This window comes from Ctenopharyngodon idella, unplaced genomic scaffold (assembly GCF_019924925.1).
Source record: "Ctenopharyngodon idella isolate HZGC_01 unplaced genomic scaffold, HZGC01 HZGC01CH25, whole genome shotgun sequence".
Taxonomy (NCBI): domain Eukaryota; kingdom Metazoa; phylum Chordata; class Actinopteri; order Cypriniformes; family Xenocyprididae; genus Ctenopharyngodon; species Ctenopharyngodon idella.
Genome location: NW_026138716.1, coordinates 764387 through 788346, shown reverse-complemented (window position 1 = coordinate 788346; position 23960 = coordinate 764387). Strand labels below are relative to the sequence as shown.

Below are 23960 nucleotides of genomic sequence, written 5' to 3'. Positions count from 1 at the left end.
TTCTAGTTATTAAAAATAATGCATTAATGTTTTTGAAAAAATATGAAACATTTTTAATATTACAGTGATAGTAAACAGCTTTAATGACTGTTTGAAACATCATCATTGCTGTTAGAGCTGCATACGCACGCTGAAGCTGCAGAGAATGAACACCCATAAACCAGTGGTCTCAAACTCAATTCCTGGAGGGCAACAGCTCTGCACAGTTTTGCTCCAACCCTAATCAAACATACCTGATCCAGCTAATCAAGGTCTTCAGCTAGAAGGTTAATTAACTCAACGGAACACATCCTATATAAGATCATTCAGATATTTATACAAAATAAAAATAATATTACATCTAGTATTTGCAGAAAATCACGCACAGATGAACTTGAACTAAGTAACGTAGTCAGAATAATGTAGCTGTTGTGGATGCGTTCTTCCTGTAACAGCACGCCGAAACACAGCAACTAAGCCCAAAGAATTCACAACATTTTATTACAATAGTGTATACGATTATAATGCCATGTATAAGACAGCCCCAATCATAGTTATTAATGTTTTGCGTTGATGTTTGAGAGGAAGATGATCATCAGTATTGTACTGAATCAGTACAATAAAGCTCTGCAGGTTATTAACCTCAACGAAACGCATCCTATATGAGATTAATCAGATATTTATAGGCTACTACATAAATTTAATATTACGACTTTTATCTGCACAAAATGACGCGAATGCACAAGTGAAGCTTTAACTGAGTTATGTGCTGATCAGAATGTTTAACTCCAGTAGATGCGCTCTTCCCACAACAACACGCTGAAACAACAACACAGAGAATTCACAACGTTATTACAATAGTGTTCTCATTATAATGTTATGAAAATGACAGTCCCAGTAGTTATTAATGTTGTGCATTGCTGTTTGGCTGCCAGTGGTCCTTTCTGATTGAAGCCATCCATTTCTTCCACCGATCTAAGTCCTTTGGGATCAAATAAAATTGTAGTTCGGAGTTTCTGTTAAAACAGCTAACAGCACCACATATCCCAGGCATATTGTAACCTTGTTGTGAACCTTCTGAGAGTGTTTGGTTGGCCTTCCTCTGGTAGACCATAGACTGAAACAGGTCACGCAGCTGTGACCGGACACAAAAATGGTGGCGATAAAACACAATGACGTCACATGAAACTCATGGATTGAATATCTGATATTCAAAGCATGGGAATTTCAATTGCATCAACTTCTTCGACTACAACCAACGCAAAAATCAACGCATCTGAGCGATCAAGTCCTGCAAAATCGTGCGGGACAAAATCACAGGTGGTTTTGTAGCAGTTTTTATGTTGGTTCGTTACGTTTTTAAGCGACTCTCTCCGTCTCTCTAGTCTCTGAACTAGGGTTGGTTGATCTGATCAATTTTGTATTCCAATTTAAACATAAAAATGGTTTTGAAATAAAAATAGTCAAACTTTAGTCACTGAGAATGAAAATGATGCTTAACATTGTTAATTGGCTCTAGTTTTCAAGATAGTGATTAAAGAGAAGCGATCACAATTTAAACCAGAAATGACTAAAATCTATAAATAAAGAATGATGCGATCTGAAGCTGGTGTTGTCATACGTGATATGAATTGCTTCATGTTATTCCTTGAAGTCATGGATGATGCAGTCATAATGAAGCTTACATCTGCTGAGCAGATCACCGTATATCAGCTCTAGAAATCATACAGCAGGGACTCAAACTCAGTTCCTGTAGAGTTTATACATACCTGCTGTTTTCAGATTAAGCCTGAATGACTTGATCTGAATCAGCTGTTTAATTCGGGTTGAATAGGGCTCTGGTCCTGTCGTACTGTGTGTATTTGTCAGTGTTTGGTTTTACAAAGCGACACATTTCTGTTTAATCGATGCTTGACGAGATGCTCCATTTAATGAATACAGGAGACAATCCAAGAAGCGCCGAGTAGATGCTGAATAGGACTAAACTATGTGAATAATACGCTTTTGCTTGTTGTTTCGTAATAAATTGGATTTATATAACCCTTGTTTGATTTTTAAAGTGTTACATAAACAGGACAGGTGGCAGGTAATATCTACACAATAAACATGAACGAAAAATGTAAAAACTGAAAAATCTTGGAAACAGCAGCCAATCAAATGTTTAATTAGGGATGCACCGATACCATTTTTTAAGGACCGAGTACAAGTACCGATATTTTCTTTTAAAGTCTTTCTATTGGTTACATATTTGTACAACCCACATACAGACGTAAAGGATGACCAATAGGATTAATTTTATAAAACAAAAATGACGAAATATCGAGACACAAGGTTTTGGCCCAACAGCGATGAAATATTTTCATCTGTAACATTTATTTTTACATACTTTTTGGAATTTGATCATTTTCCACGGCACACTAGTGTAAAAGAAAATGCCATCAAAACTCTTCTGGCCAGAATGCAAGTTTACAGGTACAGCGCCATGATATAAATAACTCAAATTATACAAAATATTTAGCCTGTTATTCATCAGCAGTAGATCAAAATAATCACTTGGCATAAATGTGGGCTGTTTGGTGATTGCAAACTGCTCTAAAAAAAAAAAGCACGAGCATTTTTTTTTTTTTTTTTTAAATGTGCGTTGCTGGCATTTTTATTAATCAAATCATAGCCTTTTAACGTTTAATTATTATTAAAACTTTTTTTTTTTAAAAGGTTTTAAAGCAGCACCGATGGAACAGTGACTGGATCCTTCAGATGACACACAGATTATATCCGCGCTAAGTTACTAAACCCGCATTCAGCGCAGGGCGGCTCTCTCGCACTGAATGACGTTACAAAAAAACTAGTTGTCCAGTCTGGTTCCGTTCACACAGCAGGGCTTTGCCAAAAATGCAGTTGAGAGTCCTGACATTTTTTGGGTGTGTGAGTTGGTCTAATGCTTTTGCCACTGCTGCGAACTCCCATATATACATCTAATTATTTGAACATTTTTGAAATTTTAGTGCAGCCAGTAGGCCCCTCCCCATTGTAGGCCCCTGGAAGCCTGTGTTAATGCGCCCCTGGGTACGCTGTGTCAGATTCTGCTTCTGTCACGAACAGTAAGACCCCCTCGACCACCAAACGAACTATGATTAAAGAATCATTTATGTCTCAATCTGAGGACAGCAAGAAGGCCAAGCAGAGCGACAACAGGGATGATGAGATTTGCAGGTGACGGGGGTAAGGAACGGTTTGAAATGTTAAAGATCAACAGCAGCTTTGAACTGAGCGATGTTATGCCTCCATGCGACATGGTCAAAGACCGGCAGAAATTGACTCTCTCGGCTCAAACAAGTCTTGATCTTCACAGCCCAGTCAGAGCAGAACCTCTAATTTTTTTAATCACCGACTCATCACTTGGACAGTCAATGAGATTTCAGCTTGGTTTTATTTTTAATTTTATTTCATTCCCCCCCCCCCCACAGACTCTCCTCTTGCCAGAGCTGTGATCAAGATAGCGATCAGCCCAACAGACCAGGCAATCTGAACTTGCCACCATTCTAGATGACCCAATAGGACTCTAGCACTGGCATCGTGTGTGAGAAGCTGCGAGGTATATCAATACTACAGATAAGAGGTTGATTTTTTTATGTTATTTGCATTATCAGAGTGGTAAAATGTGTGGACGTGTGACAGGCCAGGCCATGGAGCTTCTGGCCAGCAGCGGCTCCAGGATCAACAGGCTGCAGGTAGTGCTGTGACGTACCTTGTGAACTGACTTCACGTCACTTCTTCAGGCAGTTTTTTTTTTAACTTACCGATGATGAGATCTACATTCTACATGTCCGTGGGAACGAGTGTTTTGAGATGCTAAAAGTGTCTTCTGTGTCTCTGTACATCAGCACACAGGCCTGTGGATGAACGTGCTACTGGTCCCAGGAGAGAGCAGTGGTTCTGACCCGTCCGTCTCAAAAGTGGGCCAGGTGAGTTACAAAATATTGGTTTACTCAGTAAATGTACATCCATTACATTTAATATTTTGGCTTTCTTCAGGAAAAAAAAAAAAAAAAATCAAACATTTGAGCAGAGAAAGTTTCTGAAATTTGGTTGATTTTGACACAAAATTACCCAAAAGTGTTTATGTCTGAGAACCTTCTATACATCTTATATACACATACTTAACTGAAGATAATGAAATGACATACACTGTGTGATACAGTGCAAATATTTATATATATTATATTATATATAATAGTTTTTTTTTTTTTCACTGTAGCCTTAGTTGTAGTATCTTATGTCATACTTTCTTTTCTTAATTTTTAAGGCCCAATATGGTTAATTTCCTGCAACAGAGATCTCAATGCGCCTCCATGAGTAAATTGGTACACATTTTCAATGGACACACATTTTTCTGAAGAACAAATAATGTTGAAACTAGAAATGTATCTCATTCCTGAGTGCCATCAGTTTGTGTGCCTGTAATTCTAAAAGTATTAAAGATATCTCAATATCCATCAGTATTCTCATACCTGGGCTCTGCGATGGCAGAGCCTTTCTTTTGTAATCTTCATTTTAAAGGCCCTATAATATGGTTCAATTCCATAGATATAATGTGGCTCCATGTGCAAATTGTTGAATTTTACCCATTTTCTATATATATATATATATATATATATATAGATAGATAGATAGATAGCTACACCAACAGATATTAAACATCAACCTCTATTCAAAACCATAAACTTTAAAAAAAAAATTGTCAGGAAGATAGGCCTAAATAGATGGCATAAAATTTGAAAGCATAATAACTGAAGATCTTTGAAATTCCAGCCGATAAAGCATTTTTTTAAACAATGGCATTTAACGAATTACAAACAAATTACCCATATGACGCCTGCTGGATATTTGGTGGCTGTACTGGGAGGCTCAGTACATTAAATGTGGGGTCACAGTGGTGGCCCCAGTCACCCCCTAGCTCTGCCCCTGGACCCAGAGAGAGGCTAATTTTGGTTGAGAAAAGGCCATCGCAGAGCCCAGGTAAGACCATTAAGAACTTCAGTGAAGATCAACAAGGAGCTCCTTAAATTTACCCAGGAATCTTCTGCTTTTTGATTTTGTAAGTACAGTTCAGTTGACTTGGTGAGATATTGCTTTCATTTGTTTGCAGAAAATCCTGGACTGCCCACTGTGTCGCACCAGCCTGGTCAACCTGGTCACAAACCCCACTTTCCCCATGATCTCCACATTTGACGTACTGAGACCGCCAGTACAGCCACCAAACAACCAGCAGGAGGAACACAGGTGTCATATGGGTAATTTGTTTGTATTATTATTATGTATTATTATTATTATCGCTGTTGTTTGTTTGTATATTTATTTACCCATCCATCTTATCCAGAAGACATCCTGGCCATGGAAAGCAGTTCTTCGTCCTTTCCAGAACAGTCTGTGGATGGGCTGCTGGGTACGTGTTGATTGGGCTATACTGTCTTAATGGTCCTCTATTGTCTGCCCCTAAATGGAACATCAAACTAATGGTTTGTTTTTCAAACTTCCTGCCAGATATCCAGAACCAGCAACTTGCAGAACTTCTTCTGGCAGATTTTGAGGACTTCTGCAGTGTTGACCTACAGGATCTTGTGGACATGGATGTCCTCTGAAAAGCTCTTCATGATTGACTATTATTTATTTATTTTTTAGGGGCATTTATTTTTCCTTATGTCTTTTCTTTCTTGGTACTTTAACTGTATATGTGTGGTTTTAAATGTAGCTTGTAAAAATATTTTCATATTTATACACAAAATTGTTCAGTTTTTAACATTTTAATTTCCTTTTAACCTTGCACCTCCATTGTAATTTAATAATAATAATAATAATAATAATAATAATAAAAGAATTCAAATATTTGTATTTCTTTACGTGTGTGTGTGTGTACCTACCATATTTTGGGGACAAAAATATTATATATTATATTGATACTGTATGTAAACAAATGTTGTCGGATAATAATTATTACATATTATTACAATATTTTTTTTTTTTTTTTACATAAATTCAACTATGAATGAAATATCTTTCAAAATTGAAGTTAAGCCTGACAGAGTTGACAATACTGAATATTTGTCCATCTTAACCACAATGTACAATGGAGCCATTTCACAAAAAAGACAAGATTTATCCCACCACTATTGACAGTAATGATCACACTGGATGACAGGGTTGGCAGGTTAAAGCTGTGACCAAGAGATCCTTCAACATTGTGTAAAAATATATATATATACCTACCATTTAAAACATTAATATTTTAAAATGTAAAATATGACTATCAAACCCGACTCATGACAGAAGAACTTCAAAAATTATAAACAACATCTCAGGCTTATATTTTTAAAGAATTTCATTAGTATTGTTTTACAATCATGCTCTCTTGGAAAACACTTGTAATTTAACTTGTCCTCAGCATGAGGTCCCAATGTAAAATCAGGCAATATCATGGGCAGCTGGGGAAGCCATCCTATTTCCTGCTCTGGAAATGTCTCCCTTACTGTGTTCGAAATCGCCCCCTATACCCTCATTCAAAATTGCCACTAATATAACATGAAGGACTGAATGAAACGAGTGAGTGAATTCGGACACTGAGTGCACCGGAAGGGCTGCCGATTTCGCATAGTTTGTGCTGCTGTTTAATAATAATTTGAAACGTAGCTCCAGAACATTTATGTTAAACTCTGCCATGAAAACTAGCATGTACAAACCTTAATTAAACGATTTAATGATTAATTAAAAAGGAATTTATACCTGTATGATATTATACTGGACCTGCGCGGTTTGGAGAATGAATGGATGATTGATTCAGCTGCCGGCGCCATCTCCTGGCGAGACGCGGGAATTCATTCAGCACACGACTCTCACAGTGCATTATGGGTATTCTCTAGCCGTTGAGCGTGTTAGGGGGCGATTTCGTACACAGCCCCGTTTCTCTTTCTCCGGTCATTACTGCTACTTAGACTCAGCTGTTCGCTATTGCAATCAGCGCTCGCCCTGATCATCTCCACACCTGTTCTTTTTCTACTCTAATTTTCTCTGCTGTTCTCTCAGCTCTTTGCCAGATTATTGTGTATTCTCTAGCATGTAACTCAGCTCTTTATGCTTACTAGACTTCATTAGATGTTTTTCCGTATTGTTAGTCACAGTCTTAGTCTTGTCTGTATTATCTAGTCGTGTCAGCGGCGCAAAAATAGGGTATGCAGTATATGCAGTGCATAGGGGTGCTGCATGGAGTGGGATAACAAGAAATTGGTAAGCGTAACCTATCATTATCACTGTAAGCCTCTGATGTCAGTCTGTGTGTATCGCCGCTTCAAGTCTTTTATGAATGGTCCGCTGAATCACTTTTGTTACGTTCAAAACGCAGATTCAGAAATTAAACACTTGCTGTGTATTGCGTGGAGACGAACAGTTCTGCTTTGTCTTTATAGTTTCATTGGCAAAATTGAACAAAACAGACAATATTTTGTCTAAAATAACACAATATCAACTTGCTGAACTATTGCATTTGCACTTTGCACTCATTTATATTTAGGACAAAATAAACATGAGACAAACTCAATAAGGGGCATTTTTGCTCCAATATCTTGAGTTTTGTGGACATTCTAACTGCGTTCTATAAGCTCTATCGGGGGAAGAGATACCCCTGTTCTCTGCCTAGTCTTCCTGCTGCCTGAGATCGCTTGGCCACCTGCCTTCTGTGGTGCTGTGTCTTCTGGTTCGGGACTGTGCAACCTCTTCACCGTGAGCCCTCGGACAAGCTCGGGACCCTTTTCTTCATTTAGTTTGATGTGGACAATTTAAGTTCTCCAGCTGCGTTTACCCTAAGAGCCGGTGCTCGGCAGACTGCCTATGTTTCATTATCTATTAAGAAACGGTTTCTGTTCCTGCCATCGCTTTTGGGTCCTCTGTCCCTCCTGACATCTTCCTTTCTATACATTTCTTAATTTAACTATCAGTTAAGCGGCAAGTGAGGAGAGGGGGGAAAAACATCGTATTGTGCCAACATGAATTATAAAGCTTTTTAAAAAACAGTTACCTTAATGATATATAAATAAAGTTTTTAATCAAAAGTGCAAATGAAAAAGTCTGTAGAGCTTTTTTTGTTCATCCTAAACAGGTCCACAGTTCTGTTAGAGGATCACAAAAAGGAGAGATAAATAAATAAATGTAAAGCAACTATATCCTAGTTCTCCTTTCTCTCAAAGCATGCTCAGTGTTTTCCCGTTCTCTTCTGGTTCTTGTGAGACCCTGCACAGTGTGAGCTTTTGACAGCACTGCCTTTCTTTGTTTAATTGAGTCCTCGTGAGTGTTGTCACCTGTTCCTAATGTTCTCTGCTCCCTTTATATTGTGCCCTCTTTCTCTCATGTCTTGGCTAGTTTGTTACGTGCTGACTTGTTTCTCCTGTTTGTTCCAGTTCCTGCAAGCTGAGCTTCTCTGGCAGCTTCCTCTCTCCACCAAGCAGCAAGGCCGGTGTAGTGCCTGATCGTGCCCTGTGAGCCTATCTACGTGTGCTGTGTGGTCCTGTCTGGCTCTCACTGTGTTAGTAAGTCAAAAGAGATGGGTATAGAGGTTTTTGAAAGAAAAAGCTCCCTTTGCCAATGTGTAATCCGACAAACTGACTCCACTGACAACAAGACTCTTATAAGGAAAAGTTTAATTCTTTTATTGAGAGAGTTCAGTTTTCCAATGTGTAGTCAAATTCAAAGTTTGCTGTGTATAGCTGCCTTGTTTTTATTAGTGTGAGATCTAAGATCTTTTAACAAAGTGTGTGAAAATTCAGTAATGTTATTTTGGGGATAGTGGAGTCGACATACACATTTGCATCTTGGCACTACAACTTTTGTGTTTTATTTATGTTTTTGTGGTTGTTTTTGAAGAGTTGTGCTTCTTTACTATGCTGCAGACTAAGAGCATTTTATGCTTTGCTCCTTTGTCATGTCCTGTTGCAGTGCAATACTGTCTGTCTGTGTGTGTGTCTGTCTGTGTGTGTGTCTGTCTGTGTGTGTGTCTGTGTGTGTGTGTGTGTCTGTGTGTGTGTGTGTGTCTGTGTGTGTGTGTGTGTCTGTGTGTGTGTGTGTGTCTGTGTGTGTGTGTGTGTCTGTGTGTGTGTGTGTGTCTGTGTGTGTGTGTGTGTCTGTGTGTGTGTGTGTGTCTGTGTGTGTGTGTGTCTGTGTGTGTGTGTGTCTGTCTGTGTGTGTGTCTGTCTGTGTGTGTGTGTGTGTGTATTCACTGTTATGTATTTTATTTCCTTAGGTTGTTAGAGGAGATGCAGAAGAAGGGCCTGGTTGTAATGAACACACCTCCAGTTCTCCCGGCCCCCCCGCTGCCTGCGCCCTCTCCAGCTACATCTGCTCCTCAAAGCCCTGGAGAAGGTGCGGACGAGCCAGACGAGGAGCCAGACCGCGAGCCATCGTCTGAGGAGAGCTCTGGAGAGTTCTATCAGAGGTAAAGTTTCACATCATCATTCTCAGATAACATGTGCAGCGATTGGACATGATTTCTCTTGAACATGTTGTAACAGTCACTGCCTGTCACAAGATTTATTTGCAATTATGGTTGCTATGTTCTTCCCGGACACTAGGGGGAAAGGTCTATATGGTGTTTGTGTTTTGTTTAATGTGTGCATTGTATTATAGAAATGTCAATATCATGTGGTGCAGAGGATGAGTATGAACCCCATGCTGATTTCACAGCTGGTCCTTTAGTCAAGTCAAGTCACCTTTATTTATAAAGCGCTTTTTACAATGCAGATTGTGTCAAAGCAGCTTTACAGGAACTGTACCTTACCTCAGACAATGAAAATGAATCTGATGTTCAACCTGACATTCCCCTTTCTCCTCCAGATGATATGGTTCCTGATTTTCGTCCAACCGAACAAATTTAGTCATGGACTGATTGAGCGAGTTACAACTCCTAAAGGGTGGTGTACAAACTTGTCTGCAAAAGGTAAGTCAATGCTGCTCACAAACTAAGTTTAACAGTCAGTGTAAGCTCCTGGAAGAAAGATTGAATTAAAAAATTGAAAGAGAATGTGAGCAAGTTAAGCATCCAAGTTTTGGGAAAGTCAATGGTTGACTGTCTGAAGAGAAGAGACACTCAAATTGATGCCAATCTTAAGTTATGCTCATGTTATGTCTACTCCAGTTTCTCCTCCATTGTCTGCACCAGCTTACCATGCAAGACCTAACCAAATTACCAGCTTACCAGACAATGTAAATTACGTATTTTATCGTCCACCTGTAAAAGCTAAATTTCTTCAATTTGATTCTGATGATCCTATCTCCTTCGTAGAATGCTGTGAAGAGTATTTTGCAATTAGACCCCTCACAGATTCTGAAATCCTAGCATCTCTTACTTCTGTGCTAAAGGGTACGTCTAAAGCCTGGTGGTTGGCTGAGAGAAGACCTGTACTTACTTAGGAGCAATTCATACAAGAGTTTTTACATGCTTTCCTTACCGATTTACTATGAAGCTGCAGCAACAAAACATATTTTAGAAAGGAAACAAGGTTCCAGAGAATCCATTCGTGATTTTGCTTACCACTACCGAGCCCTTTGTCTAAGATGGAAGAAAGAGATGACCGAGAAAGAGATTGTTCAAGCCATTTTGAGAAATTATAACCCCAGATTTGCAAGTTTACTGAGAGGAAATGTGAAGGAAGTGAGTGAGTTGGTGAGAACTGGAACACAAATTGAGAAGCAAAGCGTTATTTGAGCCAGGTTAATGTAGAAAATGAGAAAAGAAAATCCCCACTTGAACGAGATTTTCACCCTAAGTTAAGTCCTCCTTCAACCCGCATTCTACAATCTACGACAGATGAGTCCAACTTAAAAACACTGTCTTTGCCCCTGTTGGTCAGAGGAAGATACTTTCAAGCTTTGGTTGATACTGGAAGCTCACTCCCTCTGATACAAGAGTCATGTTGGAGGCAGCTGGGACATAAAAAGCAGAAATTCAAGCTGTGGTCAAACTTTCAAGCAAGCCAATGGTCAAGTATTATATGCTATGGGAGATGGGGTTGTGAATGTGAGCTACAAAGAAGGTATGAAGTTGAACTGTTTATAATGAAGGAGGATGATCTTACAATAACCATGGTGCTAGGTATGGATTTCCTGGTAACAAGTGGAATTAATTTGGCTATTGGCAATGCTCTGTATACTTTACCTTCGCCCTGAAATCGCGAGATGTCAAGGAAAACATATATAATGCATATAATTTGGTAGTAAAATATAACGTGTTGCGCATTTTATTGATGCAAAGATGAGTGGGTTATGTGTATTTTAGTACATCATTTGCAACTGCTTTTTATCACTTTAAAGAAGGACCACATTTTCTGGGTGGCAGCTGTAGTCCTAGTGCCAAAGAAGGGAGGTGGACGAAGATTTTGTATTGATTTCAGAGGTCTGAATGCAAAGATGTGTCTGGACAGATATCCCATGCCTCAGATTCATGATATCCTCGAGTCTGTGCACAGAGCTGCAGTTTTCAAAACTGCTTTTGTGACACAATCAGGGCTGTATGCATTTTTACGATTACTTTTTGGCCTTAACTCAGCAGCCTCATTTCAATGTCTTATGGAGTTTGTGATGAAGGATTAGAAAGGAAAACACTGTTTTGTGTACATTGATGATATTGTAGTGTACTCAAAGTCTGAGCAAGAGCATCTTAACCCTCTGAGAGAAGTATTGCAATGCTTGCACAAAGCGGGCTTAACGTTGAATCTTCAAAAGTGCAATTTGAAGTCAGAAGTCATTGAAATTTCTCGGACATGTGATTTCAGTTGAAGGAATAAAGACAGATCAAGACAAAGTCAATGCTGTTAACGATTTTCCTGTACCAAAATCTCTGAAGGAAGTGCAACGATTTCTACGAATGGCAGGCTGGTACCAGAGATGTATTCCAAAATTCTCAGAAAAGGTTGCACCATTGCATGCCTTGAAAAAGAAAGGAGCTACGTGGATGTGGACCGAAGAATGTCAGAATTCCTTCGAGTTGATTAGTGCACCAATCACAATTCCCCCTGACCTGAGTGCACCATTCAGAGTCCAGATGGACGCAAGCGACCTTGGAGTAGGAGCTGTTCTAACCCAAGAAATTGCAGGAGTGGAACATGTAGTCGGCTATGCTTCACGTCTTTTAAGAGGAGCTGAAAAGTCATACTCCGTTTCGGATAAGGAGTGTTGTGCTGTGGTATGGGCAATAGAAAAATGGAGACCTTAGCATGATCACTTCAAATGGTCATCCCTAGAGCTGCTCTTACCTGGGTTTTCAACGATCCAAAACCCTCATCTCGATTGATACACTGGGGAATCTGTCTCCAAGAATTTGAATTCTCTGTCAAGTACAGAAAAAGACAATAGTATTTTTCCAGACACACTTTCCCATAGTTGTGTTCCCATAGATTCTTCAACTTCCTTTGCAGCCTTTCCAATAGAATGGTCAGACATTGCCAAAGCCCAACAAGAAGACACAGAAATCCAAGAACTCATTGCTGAAACCAGGTGAAAAAGTACATTTCAATAATGTACTTAAAGTGCTCTATTTTTGTGCACTAATTCTGTACTTAATATACTAAAAATTCTACTTCTAGATGTTCTTAAGATGAACTAAAATGTGCTTTTAATATACTATCTCTGTATTTAAAAAAATGTTTAGTTAGCACTTATAGTACATTTGAACCAATAGTGTACTACAAGTAGTTTTTTTTTTGTTTTGTTTTTTTTTTTGTAAATACAGAGATAGTATATTAAAAGCACATTTTAGTTCATATTTCATGGTGTCTCAAAATAGCACAGTTGAGTACACTTAGATGTTCTTAAGATTCTTAATTCTACTTTTTAGTATAAAAGTACTAAAGTACAAAATTAGTGCATGAAAATAGAGCACTTTAAGTACATTATAGAAATGTACTTTTTTTTTTTTTTTTTTTTTTTTTTTTTTTTTTTTAGAAAAATGCAAACCTGCATTCATTGAATTGATTGATTTTATTGTTTTGTCTGATTGTTTGAAGGAGGATGAAGCCAGTTGTTGAAGAAATAGGCATGTATTCTCCTTTTCTACTTGTGCTGACACTGAAAACACTCAGTGCTGACTTCACACCTGTGAGATAATTGTGGAAGGATTCTTTTGACCCATACCTCCAAAAACCTCCAACAGGAATCAATAGTAAGTCCAGTGCAACAATTATAAATAATAGTATTATAAATTGTTTATTGATTTTACCACCTCCTAATGCATGTTTTCTTATGTAAGGACTTCATCCCCTGCTTGAGAAAAGGCTACACCGCATCAGTGGCGCTGATGAGCTAAGTTTCTTCTTGTTCCCATCACCAGGGGACCACACATGGTCCATCCACACCGACGCTTTGCTGAAGAAGGCTCATCGGTGTCTTTTCTTCTGCAAACAGCTGAGGAAGTTCAGTTTAAGACCCAAAACCTTCAAATCATTTCACACATGCACTGTGGAGAACATCCTGACTGGCTGCATCCCTGCCTGGTATAGGAACAACACTGTCCTCAACTGCAAAGCTCTGCAGAGAGCGTTACAAACTTTTGGTTGGTGGCTGGCCCTCCAGAGAAACCGGAAATCTGGTCACAAAGGCAGAGAAGTCTTTCCGCGAACTGGTTCCAGCTGTACCCAGTTCAGCTAAGGAGGTGTCATCGTCCGAAGAAGTGCTGTACAAGTGAGGAATACAGGGTTTAAGATATGAGAAAAATGAGGACAACTTGCTCATTTCAGCTGTACAAATCGTTGGTGAAGAGACATACCCGGCCAACGAGTCCAACAGCTCAGCTGCGTCCACAACATCCCGAGGCCGGACTGCACCAGCGCTATGGGTGTACTTGGCATTGAAAACAAAGCAAATTAACTGATGTCATGAAATCACGAGTCGGATGAGTTTTGTTTTAATTTAAATACCTTTGTCGTGTTGATGTGAATATGTCTTGCAAGCTTGATCCAGCGTGTGCCCCCCTCTGTCAAATTTCCCCATGGTCCTGCTGGAAGAAGAAGGTTTTAGGGGAAGTGTAATTTTGTGGACTGAAGTTTTGAGCACTTGGAGAGCATAAACACATCCAACACTAGACAATGAACCGAATAAACTGATATACGGAGAGAAGCAATGAACAGGTTCATTACTGTGTACTGTGCATCATGGCACATACTGTCTCCAGTTGTTAAAAGGTGGGACGAACGCTAAAACTTCTTCTTCTTCTTCTTCTTCTTCTGAGTGAGCTGCTGATGTTTGGTTATTTGTAGCTGCAACGAAGAAGAAATCGCAGATTAGACTCAGACTGTCTGTGTGAATCGAATGATTAGTGGAGCATATAAAACAGTTGGTTGAACTTATCTTGGCTGGAGAAGTCAGTGATCTTTCTCTCTCCAGGACAAACAGATGATGGGCAGCAGGGGTTTCTGTCACAGCAGACTGTAATAAGGACACGTTACTGATGTGACTCTGTTTGTGAGTGTGTGAGAGTGTGCATAAAGGTTTGTATCATTACCTGGTGCACTTCCACTATGAATATTGAAAGAAAAAAAAATATCTGTATTGGTCTTTTACTTTTTTTTTTGTGGCTAAAGAGAAAAAAAGTAGGCAAGGAGAAGAATGAGCGGGCTAATTTCCAAGCCACATATCTCATCTTTGTGTAACCTACTAAAAAAAGTACATGGAAGCCTACTCATCCAGCCACTCCAGGTTCAGGCCCTCTCCACGGAAAGACTTTCTCTTTACCCCATAGTCAAATTTGAATTGTGTGTCCACGGTGATGTCCTGCAGTGCCTTGAAGAGGATGACATCCTTGTCTTCTCCGTTCACCTTCAGCACACAGTGAAAGGGCTTTAAGTTGGGCCTTTTGGAAGAATGGTTAATTCTTCTGCCAACTGTGTTTGCGTCGGGGTGGCACTCGCAGGGGAAGGTCTGGGCGTCGATGCACAGGTCTCTCTGTCCAGCTTTAAAGAACACGTACCCGGCCTCGTCATGAATGTTCTGCATCATGGCCCTCCCTTCTGCAGCTGGGATTACCTTCCCGTGGTAATCGCACACAATGTCGCCTTTAGAAAACCGTCGTGTTGCAACCACTCCTATAATCAAGAGAGCATTACATTTTGAGTTACTGAATAAACATGACATGTAGACAGACATTTCAGGATTTCATTTTAGTTCTTGGTGCAGTTAATGGCAGCTAAAATGTACATTTACATTATTGCATAAGGTTTTCTTACCTAGACCTTGCTCGGCACCAAAGTCCTTGATGGCCAGGCCTGTCCAGGTCTGCTCAGACACACATTTAATTATGACCTCATCAGTCTCGATGGTGCGCTTGGGAGCCGGTTTCCACAACCGTTCGATCTCTTCGGGCTTGGGATGGTTGGCCTTCCACCCCTCCTGCGCGATCAGCCTCGCCACCTTTACGGCTGAAGGCTTGCGGAGTGTGAAGCGTGCTGAACAGATACTCCTCTCTCTGGGCGTACTGAGAAGTCCGCCACTTGTCGTAAAAGACACGGTCTGCAGGAAACCCTGAATCAACCCGCTGCCTTTTGGTTGGTGGCTGGCCCTCCAGAGAAACCGGAAATCTGGTCACAAAGGCAGAGAAGTCTTTCCGCGAACTGGTTCCAGCTGTACCCAGTTCAGCTAAGGAGGTGTCATCGTCCGAAGAAGTGCTGTACAAGTGAGGAATACAGGGTTTAAGATATGAGAAAAATGAGGACAACTTGCTCATTTCAGCTGTACAAATCGTTGGTGAAGAGACATACCAGTCAGTCTGCAGTTTATACAGGATGATTTGATTTGAATCTCAGAAATATCACCACATGCGTTTAAACCCTTAACCCCGTCTTGTCACACAACTTTTATTCTGAGATCGTAAAATCAACACTGCAAAAATACTTTTCTTACTCAGTATTTTTGTCTTGTTTAAAATGCCATAAGATATTGTCTTGTTTTCTGGAGGAAAAAATCTAAATGAAGTGAGTTGTTGCTTAAAACAAGCAAAATTGTCTTCCAGTGGGGTAAAAAATATATTGTTTCTGTTTGAATTTTCTTACCCCACTGGAAGACAATTTTGTTTTTAAGCAACAACTCACTTCATTCAGATTTTTTTTTTTTTTTCCCTCAGGAAAACAAGACAATATCTTATGGCCTTTTTTAGAGAGATCTGGACTGTCGACACTTGATAACTGCGGGCAATATGTATATCGTGTGACCTGCTTACCTGTTCTCTTTTTTCCTCAGGAATAAAGAGCAATTAACTCTTATCAACTCTCAGCCTAAAGTCTGAATAGGTCAGCAAGAGAGCTTCAGTATTGGTGTTTAGCACTTTAATCTGTAAACTCTGCTGGTTTTGCCAGTAGGTTGTACAGGTGCATCTCGATAAATTAGAATATCATGAAAGTGTGTTTTTGTTTTTTTTTTTCTGTAATTTAATTAAAAAAAGTAAAACTTAAATATATTCTAGATTTATTAGACATAGTAAAATATTTCCAGACTTTTTTTGTTTTCATGGTTACAGCTTGCTGCTCATCAAAATAAAAAAATCAGTATCTCAAATTATTAGAATATTTAATTTCAAGTTCTATTATATTACCATTCTCAGGGTATAAATACTGGGTTTAGGTCAGTAATCCCAACAGCAGTCATGGGGAAATCTGCAGACTTGACAGTTGTCCAGAAGACGATCATCAAGACCCTCTACAATGAGGGTAAGCCACAGAGGGTCACTGCTGAAAGAGCTGGCTGTTCGCAGTGTGCTGTGCCAAAGAATATTCATGGAAAGTTGACTGGAAGGAAAAAGTGTGGTAGGAAAAGGTGTACAAGTGAAAGGAATGACCGCAGGCTTGAGAAGATTGTCAGGTGACGCTGATTTAAGAACTTAGGAGAGCTTCAAAAGGAGTGGACTGAAGCTGGAGTCAGTGCATCAAGAGCCACCACACACAGATGTCTTCAGGAAATGGGCTACAACTGTCACATTCCACGTACCAAGCCACTTCTGAACCAAAGACAACGTCAGAAGCATCTTACCTGGGCTAAGGAGAAGAAGTGGTCCAAAGTCCTCTTTTCAGATGAAAGTAAATTTTGCATTTCATTTGAAAATCACTGTCCCAGAGTCTGGAGGAAGAGTGGAGAGGCACAGAAACCATGTTGCTTGAAGTCCAGTTTCCACAGTCAGTGATGATTTGGGCTGCCATGCCATCTGCTGGTGTTGGTCCACTGTGTTTTCTGAAGTCCACAGTCAACGCAGCCATCTACCAGAACATTTTAGAGCACTTCATGCTTCCTTCTGCTGACAAGCTTTATGGAGATGCTGATTTCACTTTCCAGCAGGACTTGGCACCTTCCCACACTGAACCAGCTTTTGGTACCTTTGGCAATGACCATGGTGTAACTGTGCTTGATTGGCCAGCAAACTCGCCTGACCTGAACCCCATAGAGAATCTATAGTCAAGAGGAAGATGAGAGACACCAGACCCAACAATGCAGATGAGCTGAAGGCCGCTATCAAAGCAACCTGGGCTTCATTACACCTGAGCAGTGCCACAGGCTGATCGCCTCCATGCCACGCCACATTGATGCAGTAATTCATGCAAAAGGAGCCCCAACCAAGTATTGAGTGCATAGAAATGAACATACTTTTCAGAAGGCCAACAATTCACTAAAAAAAAAAAACACCACTTTTTTTTTTTTTTTTTTTTTTAAATTGGTCTTATGAAGTATTCTAATTTGTTGAGATGGTGAATTGGTGGGTTTTTGTTAAATGTGAGCCAAAATCATCACAATTAAAAGAACCAAAGACTTAAAGTACTTCAGTCTATGTGCACTGAATTTATTTAATACACGAGTTCCACAATTTTAGTTGAATTACAGAAATAAATGAACTTTTCCACAACATTCTAATTTATTGAGATGCACCTGTATGCAACGTCTTTCTTTTGAAATGTTGGTCTGTCCAGCATTAAAGCCAAACACGTGCACTTATTTAGCAGATAATTTGAGATCACAAAGATCATCTGCTTGGTAATCACAACCAGCTGTGCTTATGTTTTTTTAACTGAGTGTTATCTTCATGTTCAGTGTTTAACTACTCATTGGTCATTGTGGTACATTTTTATTTTATGGTTTCTTGTTATTTTATGTTAATCTTTTTTAAAAGGCATTATCAGATTAATTTTGTTATTTTTACATTGTTTGTTTAGTCTTATCTGATTCATCAGAACGCCTCACAGTCATCTCAAACAGATTTCAGTCATTCTTTTGGTGTAAATGAAGTCTCTGCTTTTCTCAGGAATAGCAGGATGTTATAAAATTCTCGTGATTTGTTTAGGAAAATCTATTTAAATGTTACAAAGGCAAAACCTGAACACACAGAGCGCGGCACGCTGAGAGACCTTTAAACAGCAGCAGATTGCTTCCAATTTGAAGTACAAGACAGCCATTGAGATCTGATTTTAAGAGATGTGCATTACCCTATGCAGGCAAATGCCATTTGGTGCCTTTGGCTTCTTTTTTTTTTTTTTTTGCATGTACAAAACGTCTTATTGTACCTGCATCTGCAAAGTTGAAATTTTAAGCAATCAAGTTTAAGTTATTTTTTGATCAAATAAATGCAGGCTTGATGATATATGAAGAGTTTGGTTCCAAAATTAATTTGAGTAAAAATGTGTTTTCTTTACCAAGAAAGCGGCAAGATGAAAACCACTATTTTCTGTTTCAAACTTTCACATAGCATCTTTTGGTTATAAAAACATTAAAATCTAGATTTTGATTTTCAAAGGTTTATTAAAAACGGATTATTTTTTCCCCCAAAATGCAATAAATCCATGACACATTAAGACATAGTAAGTTGATTAACATATATGACAGCCTCTGAACTTTGCCAGTACTAATCTTATATACAGGCATTTGACTAAAAATACATTCAGTCGTCGCTCCCAAAATGAATTCAACGAGTCATCCTGTTAATGTTGTAAATTAATTATGTCTCCATTTGTCATTACCGATTAAAGAATATCTGGCGCCACCGCACGGTTAAAATAAACACATTTGCCGAGTACATTGGTATTAAAAACGGCTTTTAAAAACTGTTCATGATTCAGTTTTGGGGACCGTGACAGAAGTTTGGTGCTGTCGTGGAACAAGGAACAGCATTTTTCCTCCTCCTGACTCGAGTGCCTCATCTTCTTAATCTCCTCACGTAAATGATTACATTTCGATGAATTGCGTTTCTTCCCCACCGCAGAAACCACCACAGGTTCATCAATGCCGTCAAAATTATTCATTTTTCTGTTTTTGTTGATCACAAAGTACAAAGCAGGTAAGGAAATCTAGGATGCCGGGTGTATTCAGAGCGCCGCCATTACTGTTTACAGTGCGTGGAATGGTGCGCTGTGATTGGATGAGCGGATATATCTCATTCTGCAGAGAAGGGAGACTGGCATTTGTCGCGTTTTGAAAAGAAAGGGAGAAAACATGAAAGAATAACACGACGCAAAATTAATAAGTGACTTTTCAAAACCGACCAGATACAATACTGATTTTGGCGGAAACTCAATTCCTTTTTTTTTTTTTCTCTAAAAAAATGGCATTTATCGCGTTTTGGAACCAAACTCTTCATATATAGTTTAATAAATAAAAAATAAGCAGCAAAGGCAGTTCAGAAAATGTATTGAACAAAAGTGGGCTCTGCACATGGCTGACAGGTGAGCATAGTCGAAGGACAGGTGAAAAGTTTGGTAACCAGAATGAGTCCAGGAAAGATCAACAAATCCAGAGGAGAGATGCAAGCGCAGAAACCGTGAGGCATGAGTCCGAAACCTGTAGACATCCGGGACCAGAGAGGGTTGAACTGCAGGCACAGGTAAACTGGGCAGAGAACAGAGCAGATCGGAGCTTGACATGACAGGACTAGACCAGGACTGACCAGAGTGACTAGTGAGCAGACATGAGAAATCAGTCTTCTCAAAAAGTCCTGTGTGCGTGATCTCAAAATGGTAAAATGCTGATTATTTTTCATAAAAGGCTCTATTTATCTTACCTTCAAATTGATGAGACATAACCTTGAACAAATTACGACTTTGTAAAATTGTATACCACTGTATACCATTTTTTAAAAAAAAATGTTAACCAATTAGTTAAAATAAAGCAACAATGAACAATACTTCTGCAACATTTTATGTTAATGTAAGTTCAACATTTACAAATTCATGTTTAAAATCAGTTGGTGTACTTATTAACATGAGTTAGCACACTGTGAACAAATAAGAAAAAACAACGAACAGCCATGTTATTATTAACTAACTTTTGTAAAGATGAATAATTAATACTGTATCAAATATATTGCTCATTGTTTATGTTAGTTACTTCTACACAAACTAATGTTAACAAATGAGACTTTAAAGGCTTAGTTCACCCGAAAAATGAAATTTCTGTCATTTATTACTCACCCTCATGTCGTCCCAAACCCGTAAGACCTTATTTTTGTCTTTGGAACACAAATTAAGATATTTTTGATGAAATCTGAGGGTTTCTGATCCACACATAGGCAGCAATGTCATTGCACCTTTTGAGGTACCTTAAAAGAGAAATGATCTAAATGTTGCTGTGTCAATCTGCGTATCTATTTATGCTTACCAAAAAAATCCAGCTCTTGGCAAGGTGTCAAGACCTTTCCATGTCCGTGATGGCTCGGGTGCTGAAAATACAATGCAGAATCATATTTTTAATAATATTACTATCTGCTGTTATAGACAAATGACAACAAAGTTATAGTTCACAGTAAAAAATAAATAAATAAATAAAAATCTTTTTAGATAATTTCTTACTTGTTCTTGGTGAGGAGAGCAGGGCCTGTTGTATGGTGTTGATATTGCCTAAAAAAACGAGAGAGAGAGAGAGAGAGAGTGTTACTTACTTTTTTATTGTTACTGAGCCCTGCAGATGAGTTCAATTAACAATCTTTAAATTGTATTAAATTTAATAGATTCATTAATAGACCCATTTGACTGTTTACAAGAAAATACTTAAAATAGCGTATGCTTACCTTCATTGCTAGTTTTTATAGGAACACCCACCTGGAGGGTAAAACAAGGCCAAATTCAATATACACCTTTTTGATGATGCATACTATATATACAGGTCGAGCAAGCAGATGAGCCTAGAACATAAATGCAACGCACAGTTTGAGTTTGTCGGTAGGCATTGCATTTATGTTCTAGGCTCATCTGCTTGCCCAGTTAGTGTGTGGCGTTCATATTCTGGGCTCATCTGCTCGCCTGTATATACAGTAGTATGCATCATGGATAAACTGTATAAAGAAATTGATCTGTCAATCTCACTGTTTTATTACTTTAAGCTACTTAAGGTGAATACTCTACTGTTTAGTGATTGAAATACTGCAGCAGGTGCTGTTTATGGATCACAAGTGCCAGAAACGTGCATTTTACTCACAAATATTTTGTTTACCTTTTTTGAGACGCAATTGACAGGCCTGTCCTGCAGTTCTATGGATGTTTTGCCCTCCAGGTCTCTGCTCCAGTCGCCTGACTAAAAACTATGAGTAAGAAAATAGCCTGTTGAGTAAAGAAATAAAAGAAAATCAACATAAGAATAATTGCTTTATTCCAACCCTAGCAAAGATTTACATGATTATAATATTGAGTGCATAACACACACTACTGTTCATAAGTTTGGGCCTGTAAGATTTGTTTAATGTTTTTGAAAGAATTCACTTGTACTTTCCAAGGGTACATTCCTTGTATTTGATCAAAAATACAATATAAACAGTAATATTTAAATTATTACAATTTAAAATAACTAGCATTACAATTTGTAATTTATTCCTGTGATCAAAGCTGAATTTTCAGCATCATTACTCCAGTCTTCAGTGTCACATGATCCTTCAGAAATCATTCTGATATGATGATTTGATGCTCAAGAAACATTTATGATTATTTTCAATGTTGAAAACAGTTGTGCTGCTTCAGATTTATGTGGATTACATATCTATATGTATATTAATGAATACATTAATCCAAGGACCCATCAAATTTAAACATATATGACAGTAAAGAATTCATTCATTAAAAATTAATCTTACTGACCCCAAACTTTTGATCGGTAATGTGAAATGCTACACTGTTGGCCTGATGAACAGCTTCTGTAATAATAAACAAGGTAAACAATACTGTGTTTCTCGATGGATAGCATTTAAGATGGTTTCTGTGTGTGAGGTTACAAACGTTTATGTTAGTTTCTCAAAAATGGACTGACGTTAACCATTAACAGTGGAGTCGCTGTCTGTTCATAAAGTGCTAAAATGTCAACCATTCATCACTTCAAGTAATTTTTTCTTCACTAAGGCTTATAACTTTTGCCGTGGTGTTGAAATATTTGAATTTACCTAACCAGAAGTCGTCTGTTTCTTACAAATCTTCTGTTGCCAAATATCACAAACAATGATAGGAAATCTTGTGACTTTACATATAAAAATGGAACTTAGTTCAGATATATCAATATAAAATGTCCACATGGAACACAAATAAAGTAGGTTTGGGTATCTAAATATAGCCTACTTTAAAACTTTCTGTTTGCCCTATGTATCTAAAATAACCTTTTTTTTTTTAGATAAATATTATTAGAAATGTTTTCTAACAATATAAATCTTTACTGTCACTTTTTTTTAAAATCAATCTAACTCATCATTGCTGAATAAAAGCATTAACGTCTTTAAAAAAATAATCCACACTTTTGAACGGTTTCTATTTTTTTATTAATACAAATAACGTTGATGATGATCAGCATATTACATTGATTTCTGAAGGATCATGTGACACTGATGACTGGAGTAAAGATGCTGAACATAAATAATATTTTAAAGTAGCCTATATGAAAACAGAAAACCATTATTTCAAGTTTGACAATATTACGGTTTTTTTTTTTTTTTTAATTATTATAAATATTTTATATATAAAAAAAAATATTTGAAACGCTCTGCATTTGTTTTGGAAACGCTTAAAAGAGTTAAAAGAGTTCTCCAACTCAAATCTCACATCGAGAACGTAGTTAGTGATATCAGCCGAATAAAACCGCTTCTGGTAATAGCACAGCTTTATTGCAGCAAATCCCAAATCAGCAGTAGTGTTTTTGTTTTTTTAAATAAATATTATTAAATTATAAAAAAATCCAATATAACCCTGCCTCATGTCTGAGGCTGTAACACATATGTAATAAAAATGGCACACACATTTAGGAAACTGAATAAAGAGGAGATATGAAAAGGAATTGAAATAACTTTTAGTTCTCATTATGCATACAGTTATAACAGATGAATGTTGCTTTAACAATTTTCCATAAAGGTCCTCAGACGATGTGTCGTTATCAGATCATGCGGTGATTTACAGCACATCATGTCTAATGTGTAAACGACAGGACTAACTTGTCATGTGACACTGAAGACTGGAGTAATGATGATAAACAGAAATAAATGCAGAAATAAATTGTATTTTAAAGTAGCCCATAGTAAAAATAGAAAACCATTATTTTACATGGTGATAATATTTCACAGTACAAAAGCATCTTTTGTGAGCTGTAATGTGTGACTCCATTAACACTCGATGTACTGTCGTTTACACATTAGAGATGAAACTCTGATAATCACTGCATCATCTGTTAATGACACATTCTCTACATAACAAATGCACTGGGAGACTTTATGACTTTATGGAAAAGTGTGAAAACAACAACCATCTCATTAATTCATCAAACTTTTGAATCAAGCTTATTTTTTGAGGTATTCATTGACTTGATTTCACAGAGGTTTTCCTATATATATATATATATATACAATGGAAACGCTAATCATTTCAGAGATCAGAGTGTCAAAACTGCTCAAAGACAAACACATTTGTTTATCATTTTTTGAATTACTATTTGCTATGTTCTATTCCAAAACGTCA

At 38.1% G+C, this 23960-nt stretch overlaps 1 long non-coding RNA gene across 1 annotated transcript; it reads right to left on the bottom strand.

Annotated features, from left to right (window-relative positions):
• Positions 1-11854: 11854 nt before the first annotated feature.
• Positions 11855-15943, bottom strand: LOC127507958 (uncharacterized). The gene is made up of 4 exons (XR_007928620.1): positions 15237-15943; positions 14516-15095; positions 14151-14439; positions 11855-14011 (listed from the first exon to the last, which is right to left on the bottom strand). It is a non-coding gene; the product is annotated as an uncharacterized LOC127507958 (long non-coding RNA).
• Between the last annotated feature and the right edge of the window lie 8017 nt (positions 15944-23960).